Here is a 12,319-nt window from a genome sequence, read left to right on the forward strand (position 1 = left end):
AGAGAGAGAGAGAGAGAGAGAGAGAGAGAGAGAGAGAGAGAGTTGGATGGTCAGGTTTATGCATTCTTAGATTTCAAATTTCTCACCGCTGATGAATATGTAACACCAGGAAAGTGATAGGGCGGCATGGTGGCTTAATGGTTAGCACTGGTGCCTCACAGCAAGAAGTTTGTGGGATCGATCCTGCCCTTTCTGTGTGGAATTTGCATGTTCTCAACCGTGTCTGCGTGGGTTTCCTCCCACAATCGAAACCAACCCAGTCTGCTTGACCAAGGCAGCGTCTCTACATCTGGGGTTGGACCCTGGGCACCAGACTGTGGCTGCCCACTGCTCCTATAGTGGTTGGATTGTGTCTAATAGAGGTCAGCGGATCTATCCTAATATCGATAATATCAATACCAACGCTGGTATTGATATTGAACAATCCTCTTGTAAAAAGATCGATACTCAAGCTTTTTTCTCTCCCGCACGCACTGATTGCTGCGCACACAGATTCATCAAAGTCTACTCTCTGTCTGTCTGAGCAGCGCTGCACTGTGTCACACAACACGGAGCAGCGCACCCTTGTATTGTGGTTTGTCAGCCCTCTACCTCAGGAGATTTGTTTTAAGTTGTGTTGAGTGATATTTTTTTTAAACAAAAATGTTGATTGTGATAATAAAGTATTTTGTTGTCACGTACAATGTTTGGCGAAATTCTATCCTAGGTCTTTTGGATCCTTTGGATCTATGAAGCTTATATATGGAAAAAGTATCATTATCAATATCAATGATACTGGGCCTGTATTTACTTGGTATCAGATCAATACCAAAATTCCTGGTATCACCCACCTCTAGTGTCTAACTGATTAGGATGGGTTAAATGTAGAGGACAAACTTCATTGCATGTGCATATGTACGATGAAAATAAAGGCTCTTCTGAAGAACTTATCAAGAGATGATTCCAAATCTCAGTAGAGTCTACTTTAGTCCAGTCATTTGCTTTCTTGAACGTGCGCGCCCATCCTTGTTGTTGCCAGCCCGTGTGTGGGCGTGCCCACGCACGTTCCTCTGCGCCTGTTCGGGTGCCCATGTGTTTCCACACAGCCCATTAGTGAAGTTTAACCCTGTGTTCAGGGAGTCACATCCCTTCCACGCACCCGGCTCCATTCTCAGTGCAGCACGCTAACGTTTTCACTCTCTTTCCTCCACACCCACCCACCCCCTTCACTTTGTCCTAAGAGGGCAATTAAGGAAACAAACGTTTTCCCCAAGATAAGCTGGCTGCCAGCTTTGCATACTAATGCAAAGCCAAGTGGTTACAAATAGTGAGTGCTCTAATTACCGGCACTGTTTTCAATCAGAAATTGCTCAATTTCCCAGGATGAGGTCTCCCTGGCTGGAGGAAAAAAAACACAACCTGACACAATCATCTCTATGAGGAGTCGGGCTGATTTTGTGTGCCTATAGTGTGTTGGTTTTACGTGCCCACATGTGCAAATAAGCTCATCTGCCCATGTGTGCAGACTCCAACATGACCCTCCCTATCACTGCTGCCCCTAACAAGTCAAGAAATGGGTCCTGTCAGTCTCCGCAGCATTTAGCACCACAATTATCCTCTTTCGCAGCCAGGCTGCATTAATGTAAAACACACCCAGGCAGTTGTTGCCACTCGGTGATAAGCACAATGTGGCGCGGCATCTCTCAACCAGCGCAGTTTGATGCAATTTTGTTGCTGTGTGATCATCATTGCAAATCAGGAGCTCCTCGTTGATTAAGCAATTTCTGTTGGAGAAAATTAGAAGGAAGGTTCCTTTCATTTGCCTGCAGATAGTAGTATCATAATGTGGCTGACATCAAACAAAATAACAGAAATTTTCAGCAAGTTTGGCCCTGCAGGATGCATCAACCCATCAGGGAGGCAGGATCAGTGAGAGCAAGCGGAATGGCCACAAAGATGAGGACGAGCTCTGTGGGTGTGAGAGCGACTCGCTCCATAGGACCCATCCACCGGGCTGAGCTGACCTTTAGCTTTGACAGGGGCTAATGGAGCGCTGGCTCTCCATCAATGCTCCGAGACACTGGGCTCCTCGTTCCTGCCCTTTCACCAGGCCAGGAAGGGAGCGATGCTGCCAGAAGCCACAGCGCCAAGCCACAGCGCCAAGCCATCGAGCCTGCCGCCTTCCCATCCTGTGGGTGACAGCTGCAGTGCCAACAAGGCACGCTGAGGCCACGCTGCCCTGCCACTGAGGAAGGACAGCCAGGGTGGAAGAGTCACTGCTGAACAGTTCAGTAAATGTCAGATGCTTGTATATAACCCTGACAAACATCAGAGTGGATGCTGACATGTAAGCACGCACTGATTTTGATCACCTGTGTACAAAATGAAAATTTTACTTGAGAGTTGTGTACTGTTTGTGGAAAGACACTAATTTCCTAATAATGATCAAAAATTGATTCCAAGCAAAGATCAGTTCTTCCAGTGCTACGGCATCTGGTCACAAAAAGGAATAGGGATTTTTTTTTTTTTCCTATTATTATGTGGCACTAATGGGATAAATTCAACATCTGAATAAATGAGATCAGAAACACAAATTTCATGAGTGCAGCATGTTATGGCGCAATTATGTTTGCCTGTACTCTTATATATATATATATATATATATATATATATATATATATATATATATATATATATATATATATATATATATATAACTTACTTTTGTTTGCAAGAAAGGTTTATTGACCTTGACTTTGTGGATGATGCTGTAATCTTTGCGGAATCTGTGGAAACCCTAATTGCAGCATGTAAGAAGTTGAGCAAAGAAGCACTGTTTCAGGGGTTGCAGTTGTTCTGGATCATGTCTAAGATCCGAGCTTTAAATTATTTCCTGCACTCAGCCATCAGAAGTGTATCTATATGTGACAAAAGAGTTTAACTTTCGAGACATTCACTTATTTCAGGTCTCTTTGAAGGATTCTGAATACTGCAGAAATGACTTTATGTCAACTGAACACTTGGGAAACTCAGATGAGACGTATCTCACTGACGCACGACTGGTGCAGAGGAGGCGGAGACACAAAAATCACGCAAAAACAGGCAAAAGGCGAAAATGTTCTCATATGAAATCTCACTGAATTGGTCCACCAGACGTGTGTGCATGGTGGCCGACTGTCAACTGAGTGCCGTCCGGGGTGGCAGCAAAAATACGACCACAAATCTCAAGCAATCCACACATACATATGTGAGGGACAATGACACGGCACACAGCGTGCACACGAAAGTCCATCATGCATGGGCTCTGTGATCCTCTGGAAGTGCTCTGTTAAAAACTAAAATACAAAACACGAAACACGAAATGATTCAAATTATTTTTTTTAAACTCACAATTATTAACAATTATCACAATTATTAACCCTACTCCTACCCCCAACCCTAACCTTGACCACCTTCCCCTAACCCTAACCAAAACCACCCCTGACCCCCCTTCCCCCCACTGCACTGTTAATTACTTGCACTTGTCACGGAATGAATTAGAATAAATTTGTGCTCCCATGACGAAAGTTTTTCACTTTTAGTGACAATATGACGAACCAATAGATTAATGTATATTTTGTGCTGCTGAATCACAACATGTCGTAAGACTGGGTTGTTCAACACACACATGATGTCCATCATGGTGTCCATGTGTGGATGTCAGGTGTGCGCCAACCAGGAGCATTAAACTTAAATCCACCTCTGTCCTCAGACTAATAAATAAATAAATAAATAACAATAAATCCAGTTTGTGCAGGTTGTCCATTGCCAGACAGGACGTGTCCAGTCCACTCCCTGGCGTGAACAGCGGATGTGTGCCGACCAGGATCATTAAAATTAAATCCACCTCTGTCCTCAGAATAACTGCGCAAATTTCCGCAGGCTGTCGCAACCCAGAAGGATACTAGCCTTACTTGCTTGGTGAGAGGTCGTACGCTAAGCCAATTCTGTTGTGCTTTTCCACGTGAAACAGACAAAGTGTTTTACAATGATCCCTCACATTCACCCATTCACACACATGCAAGGCAGCTCGACTGCACACCAGGAGAAACTTGGGGATTAATGACCCAAGGGCCCTTACAGTGATTTTCCTCTCTGGTAAAGTCTGGTCTCAAACCTACCACTTTAACCATTTGACCACGACCTCATTTCTGTGCATGATCCAGCACACAGGAGCTTCAGCGATGAGGATCCCAAAGGAATGCCCACCTTTCAGCTGGCTGCAGCAGAAAGATTTTTTTTTAGAGCTGGGGATGATTCGGTTGTCTGCCTAGGCAGTTGCAGTCCATTAGCCGGTTCCAAAGTGTGGTGGATGTGGGTACGGGCAGAACCAGTGCATGTGCCCAGTCTTGCCGTGTCTTCTTTCTCTATTTAGCAATGGTGATATGAATCAAAACCATGTCAGCTGCAGACCTGAAAGGATCAATAAAGGCTCAGGTGAGCTTTAACAACCTGCCTCTTGACGTGTGTCAGACCTGGGTGTGTCTCATGTTGAGTTTTGCTTGAATGCATCAAGCAACTCTCTTTGGCAGCCCTAGAGTATATTCCAGATTTTTATCCCAAATTTGATTTTAGCACATCCAGATTGGTATTTAGATTTTTTTTTTCTTACATGGAATATGATTTTTTTTTTTTTCTTCTTCCAAGTCTGACTCAAGCCACATACAGTAGGGGCTTTCAATAATGATTGCTATCAGATTGCAACCGATGTATCTCAGTCTGAATGGTCTGACAGCTAAAATACGTAGCATTCCAAAGTGACTTTTACATCACTCGCAACACATCCCAGGTGCTGGACTCTAGTGGATTGTGTCCTAATTAGGATGGTTTAATGCAGAGGACAAATTTACATAAGCATAGCTTATAGCAGCCAATACGGATTAAAGCATGTCAACACAGACACACAGATTGGATTTGATCACATGTCATATTTAATGCGGATGGGCAGTCAATAAAAATGGATTCTGAGAAGAGCTTATTAAGGATGTAATTTGGACCTCACAGCCTAGATGTGAGTTCAAGTGAGTTACTTTCTGGTTTTACTTTACTATTTGAATTCACATTTCCTGCTGTGTGAACTGGGAGAGAGTCATGCACAACTAGCATATTTTGCTTGTCAAGATTTCAACTTTAAAATGAGTGAGAACAAAACGTCTTAGCCAACAAAAATTGAGCCGATCTTGCCTTTGTGATTTATCTTAAAGAGATATCAGCTTTTACCATGTAAAATTTACTCAGCATGTTTCATGCAAACCCTCCACAATGTATGAATTTAACTGTATTATAATTGTTGATTTTTGCTGGAGACTGTGGCTTAATATGCTTCTACAGCACAAACTGTTCCAAAGCAGTGAACATTTTGGATGTGTGAACTCACATCTGATCATACTGTGCACAACATGTGTGAGTGATATCATTAATTTCATAATGTAAAATCACACATTCCACCTCTCCTTGGCAGGAGACTCACCTCCATGCTCCACAAATAAATGTCTGTCACACCCTTATTAACATTATTAGTATTATTATACAGCATTCATTCACTCATTCATTTTCTGTACCCACTTACTCCAATCAAGGATCAATGGGTGGGGGTGGGGGGCTATCCCGGAAGTCATTGGACGAGAGGCAGGATACATCCTGGATAGACATGCAAAATATTCCGTGAATTTAATCCTCTTGACAGTCCTGTTTTTATTCTTTTTTACAATGCAGTTCTTGCAGTAACTGTATTATGCATATTTTAATATGTCTCTCTTAGGTATCCATGTAGAAATGACTGTGCAAATATATGATTTATGTGAGTAGAAATGCAGTTTACAGACCACAGACAGATGTAAAAAACGTTTGTACATTCAGATCTGGATGGGTCAGACACATGTTCAGCTTGTGTCTCGTGTATGAAACAGGTTTTAGAGAAAAGAGTTATGGCGCACGCTCTGATGAAACATTTCCACCTGATGGGAGGTTTGTACTCCAGGAGGAATACGAAAAGTGATGCAAAGCAAGCCTGTCAAAAAGAAGCTTTTTGTATATGAATATTGGCTAATTAATGTTGATGTAAAGAAACTTGAGCTGCATTTCTTGTATGAAAGCTGCAATGCAAATAAAGAATCCTAATTTGAACAGGCATGGCCTAGATTACAAGCAGTGGTGATTACAGTTCAGATAATCGGCGAATAGTTAATTAGCTAAGATAACTTTTTTGGTAGAGGATTAACATTTCGGCTACCATTTATATTGTATGTCTCTTCGGCTGCTCCCTTGTTTGCACTCAGGGTCACCACAGCAAATCCAAGGTGGATCTGCATGTTGAATTGGCACAGGTTTTACGCCGGATGCCCTTCCTGATGCAACTCCACATTACGTGGAGAAATCCGTTACCATTTTTGTATAATATTTGTACCATTTGTACCAATTGTACAATATTATTAAGCTTCCACTAAATTTAGTGGAAGCTAATATGTCTCTACAATACTTTTTTTTTTGTATAAAGTTTAACAGAAAAAAGTTTGTAAACTGCAAAATCATACTTTTTTATTTTTTATTTATTTATTTATTTATTTATTTTTGCTGTTATACACTAATCTAATAAACAAACTCAACACATCATGCTAAACCATCAACTATCACCTCAAGAAGATGGAGGAGCAGGAGGTCATTGTAGAGTAAATGCATTAATTAGATTATTAAAATTGTCCATGTGTATTTTTAATACTTTCTGTACTATAAGTAAATTGAATATTGAATGTAAACCAAATGTGTTCTGGGCATGCCAAACTTCTTTGGGAAACTCCACATTTATGATACAACAGATTAGATTAGATTAGATTAGATAGAACTTTATTGATCCCTTGGGAAGACTCCCTCAATGAAATTGAGGTTCCAGCAGTATTGTATAGCAACACACAGGGTAAGAGGCAGACAGAGTATCAAAAGTGAAAGTAAAAAAGAAAACAGTTTGCAAATATAAATATACATACATAAATATAAATACCAGACATAGAATCACTACTGGTTTACTGGCTCCTTCCTCTCCTTCCTGTCCACTGTCTTCCTGTTAATCCTCCTCCCCAAGTGAGGAGTTGTACAGTATGATGGCCTGAGGGAGAAATGAGTTTTTCAGTCTGTCGGTCCTGCACTTGGGAAGGAGCAGTCTGTGGCTGAAGAGGCTCCTCTGGTTGTTGATTACGGTGTGCAGAGCAGAGGTGGGACTAAAGGTGCATTGACACGTGCATGACTTTGAGTCACACATTTGCACGACCTGTGTCATGCAGGAGAGTAAATTCGTCTTTAAAAGGTGCAGACTGAATGTGAGAGGGGCACCAGTGTGTGCAATTGTGCAAAGAGAATTTTGAAATGTTCAAAAAAATCTTTCACGCATAAATGTTGTGCTATGTGGCGCGATCTGCTCGCCAACACAATGTGCAGCTCATGAAGTAGAGTAATAGAAGAAGTGATCAGAGTGAGTGGTTGCGTCAGCGGATCGCATCAGAGCGCAGCTCGTCTGAACGATTATAACGAGATGTTAAATCTGTCATGAACATACTTTAACAGCTGCAGACAAGAAGGAAAGAAAATGAAACTGTTTTACCAAGCCATGACAATGTAAACATGACAAATAATTACCTTTTTAGACAGCTCCAAATGCGTTCTCCAGCTCATTCAGCATGCACGTGAATGGCGCTTCTGGAGTGGGCCTCTGTGATTCAGGAAGCAATTAAAGCCATTTACAACAGACAACTTGCAGAGAAAATGATTAATCCGCTACAAAATAATTATTTTATATAGCATCCAGCTTAGAACGCGTGGCAGGTGGTGGAACAAAGCAGCTTTGAACACAGCAGGTGGGATCACCACGACGATGTGCGTGCAAGTGCATGAATCAAAATCATGCACATGTCAGTGCACCTTAAGTCACTGTCAAGTCATTCCCAAGTCATCAATCTGCAAGTCCGAAGTCAATTCTAAAGTCAGCTGTCAGAAACCTGGTGGTCATTATGACTTTAGACTTGACTTGGGACTTGCTGATTCATGACTTGAGAGTGACTTGATGATGACTTACTCCCCACCTCTGGTGCAGAGGGTAACTGGCATTGTCCATAATTTCCAACACTTTGTCCAGTTTTTCTCTTTTCTGTCGCCCTCCACATAGTATCCAGCTCCATATTAAGAACATGTCACACTGAAATCATAACAGCTTAGATTTAGGCTGATAGTGACCTTCCGATGATACACCAGGATTACTTGTGCCACTTTCATGACCGGTCTCAAAGTATACAGCATTCACAACAAACAGCTACAGAGATTGCCAAAAACAAAGTACTTGTGAGTAACTCATTTATCCAAGTGTTTCCACCAGCTTTTACGTAGCTTTGAGGAAATGCCCCAGTGTGCGCTTGAATGGAATGTAGCTACTAACGTTAAGAACAGAGCCAAAGATTAATTGCAAAGTTTACATAAGTGTGATGTCGTGTTATGATGATACGTTTTTAAATAACTGTTAATTTAAATTTTTTGTAAAAGCAGCAGCCACTCTCCACTGCGAGAACACTTCATGCGTGTGCACGTCCATCATGAACGCAGCCTGTTAAAAACAGTCCGTGCGAGTCGCTCAGCTTTGTGCACAATGTGCAAAACCTAACAAATACATTTGTGTGGTCAGGCAGCCCGAAAAACACTGGAGAATGTAGAATGACTGTTGAATGATTTCCGAGATTAGGGCCCTGTCCCACTGACGTTTAGGAGGATTTGCATATGGCTTGTGCACAAAATTGACCCATATTTGCCAAACATCCGCAAAATCCGTGTAACATGCCTGTATGAGTCAGCCGTCATCCGAACATACCCGTGATCATCCGCAGAGGCACGCATGTCTGCAGCCAGGATTTTTGAGCCATTCAAAAATCTAGATGCGGATAACATCTGCCTCACATACTCCATATATTCTCAATTCATACACAATACATACTCACTCTATGCGCTGTATATCTGCTGTTAACCGCTGATATCCACAACTGACAGGGATTTGCGACTTGGCAGTGGACTGGGACAGTGTGTAAAACAGATATATATCGTGCCCATCATGTCCACATCACAAACTAAAATATGTTGTAGCTAATGCATACAAATTGGCCACGAATAAAGCGTTTTTATTACATCTGCTTTGCAGCTGATTTGCGGACAATCTGTCAATGCATAACAAACATGTCACGTAAACCCAAAGTACTATACGAGGTCTGTCCGTAAAGTATAGGTCCTTTTTATTTTTTTCAAAAACTATATGGATTTCATTCATATGTTTTTACGTCAGACATGCTTGAACCCTCGTGCACATGCGTGAGTTTTTCCAGCCTGTCGGTGACGTCATTCGCCTGTGAGCACTCCTTGTGGGAGGAGTCGTCCAGCCCCTCGTCGGAATTCCTTTGTCTGAGAAGTTGCTGAGAGACTGGCGCTTTGTTTGATCAAAATTTTTTCTAAACCTGTGAGACACATCGAAGTGGACACGGTTCGAAAAATTAAGCTGGTCTTCAGTGAAACCTTTTAACAGCTGATGAGAGATTTTGAGGTGATACTGTCGCTTTAAGGACTTTTCACGGTGCGAGACGTCGCGCAGCGCTCTCAGGCGGCGTCATCAGCCTGTTTCAAGCTTAAAACCTCCACATTTCAGGCTCTATTGATCAGGACGTCGTGAGAGAACAGAGAAGTTTCAGAAGAAGTCGGTTTCAGCATTTTATCCGGATATTCCACTGTTAAAGGAGATTTTTTTAATGAAAGAGGGTCGGCTCGCAGCCGCCGCGACGCTCCGCCACAGGAAAAACACCTCTGTTGAAAGCCTTAAGGACAAGTTGGAACATGTCCTGCTGTTAAACAATTTCTCATATACTCACTCCACTGAAAGCCATCAAAGCCAACTGGATTTTACAAATGGTTATCAACACGGAGGTGTTTTTCCTGTGCCGCCGCGCGGGCGTCGGCTGCGTCCCGACGCGCGGACCCGTCCGCACGTCTTTCATTAAAAAAATCTCCTTTAACAGTGGAATATCCGGATAAAATGCTGAAACCGACTTCTTCTGAAACTTCTCTGTTCTCTCACGACGTCCTGGATCAATAGAGCCTGAAATGTGGAGGTTTTAAGCTTGAAACAGGCTGATGACGCTGCCTCAGAGCGCAGCGCGACGTCTCGCACCGTGAAAAGTCCTTAAAGCGACAGAATCACCTCAAAATCTCTCATCAGCTGTTAAAATTTTCACTGAAAACCACCTTAATTTTTCGAACCGTGTCCACTTCGATGTGTCTCACAAGTTTAGAAAAAATTTTGATCAAACAAAGCGCCAGTCTCTCAGCAACTTCTCAGACAAAGGAATTCCGACGAGGGGCTGGACGACTCCTCCCACAAGGAGTGCTCACAGGCGAATGACGTCACCGACAGGCATGGAAAAACTCACGCATGCGCATGAGGGTGCAAGCATGTCTGACGTAAAAACATATGAATGAAATCCATGTAGTTTTTGAAAAAAATAAAAAGGACCTATACTTTACGGACAGCCCTCGTATGTGGCAGAAAGCGACATACCTGCCAGTCAGTGCCGGTCCGGCTGTGTAAATCCACAAAGACGTAGCTGCTGCAATCGTGTCTCCTCCAGGACTTTTATTTAACACCAACAAAAGGAAGAGTTGCTGTTTAGCCACAACTCACACTGGAGTCTGTTTTCTGTGACACTCTCAAAAAAAAAACAAAAAAAAACACTGTCTTACACCCCTAGTGGCTTCCCCCCTCCCGCTCCCCAAACTCATGAACAGTTAACCCTCGCATGACAAAATGAACATTAACTCTGTGATCAACTTGTCCAAGTCCAGCAAATACTCCAGAGCCTGTACTGGTGTGAATAGTGATGCAGACGGCCCGAGTGAGCTTATTTTATGACTGCAATGCAGATGCCATGCACGCGCAACACGTGCACGATGCATTCATAATACACCCGTAATACTGCCGTGATAATCTCAATGTGTCGGATCAGTTTCCTTACTACATGCATATCTAAACTGTGAGTGTTCATCATATATTCGCTATATATTATTAATATATCCGTAATTCATACTGGGACATTTGTCATTTTTGGCCATTTTTTGTTGAGGATGACAATGAACGCCCGTAATTTCTGTACTCAATTCATGCGCAATTGATCTTCTCCCCAGTGGGACAGGGCCTTAAATATGTAAAGTCTACATCATTAAAGAAGTCGTCACACACGGATCACGCGCAATCACCAGCTAGAGAATAATGTCCAGGTCCACTCCATCAAATAGGTCATCACCCACAGATGGCGCGCAATCACCAGGCGGAGAACAATGTCCCACAGTAGCTCCAATTCAGCTCTTCACAAAGTTCTCTCACAGTTTTGGTACATTAGATAGAAAGTCTATTATCTCCTGAACATAACATATTCCGACTTTTTCCAATGTAAGAAATAAAATCTGCATATTCAGGCAGCCTCTAAAAACAGCATAGTGGAGACATTCCACATGCACATTCACGGCGGCAGCACAGATAGCAGAGTCAGCACAAGTTGGACCCAAAATCCAAAAGACTCTCAAAAAATTACGAGTTTTGGCATGGCCGCTCCCTGTGCCGCACCTCTCCTTCCGCCTCCTGCTTGGGGTTGGGCCTCACATGTCACACCCTTTTAATGCACTTCACCAGGTTAGTACCTGCACACACATCATATTGGGTTGTCAGTAACACATTATAGGGTTCATAGAGTTTTGCAGTCAGGTGTTGGGGGTGGGTTTGCAGGGCAGTCTGTGGCGCAGCTGTGCGCTGCAGCCTTCCACTGTGATCTCCATCCGCCACTCCTGCCCTGCAATTTTAATGCACACACTTTCGTTCTACACATTTCGTAAACACCTTCACTAATTTAGAGTTGGGGTCACTAGACGGTGGTGGGTTAGCAGGGCAGGCTGTGGTGCAGCAGTGTGCCGTGGCTTCCCATGGCAGTCTGCCACCTGCCGTCTCCTGCCCTGCTTTTAATGCAAACACTTTATCTTTGCTCACTTAGGGGGTTTGCACACAGCAAGGGAAATTAATTATAACAACTATGGTGGGGTTGGTAGGTAGGATGAGTGTGGCATGTGGGGTTGGCCCTGAATGGCTGTGGATGCCTGGAGCTCTGGGATAGGGGTCTGCCTGGCTGGTTCTGCCAGGGTCCCGCAGGCCATTGGGGGGGTGGGGCGCGGGGATTGGCTGGGGGGCTCTTGTTCGGGCAGTCTCCTGGTCTTGGGCTTTGGTGTGGGGCCCGGG

The 12,319-nt window shown here is 43.2% G+C and overlaps 1 long non-coding RNA gene across 1 annotated transcript in view; it reads left to right on the plus strand.

Moving 5' to 3' along the window:
* LOC117520348 overlaps positions 1–12,319 on the plus strand; it is a 23,372-nt gene continuing 11,053 nt past the window's right edge. The window contains exon 1 of the long non-coding RNA XR_004563620.1: positions 1–41. This is a non-coding gene — a long non-coding RNA (uncharacterized LOC117520348). The remainder of the gene's footprint in view (positions 42–12,319) is intronic.

Source organism: Thalassophryne amazonica, chromosome 11 (assembly GCF_902500255.1).
Source record: "Thalassophryne amazonica chromosome 11, fThaAma1.1, whole genome shotgun sequence".
NCBI classification, from domain to species: domain Eukaryota; kingdom Metazoa; phylum Chordata; class Actinopteri; order Batrachoidiformes; family Batrachoididae; genus Thalassophryne; species Thalassophryne amazonica.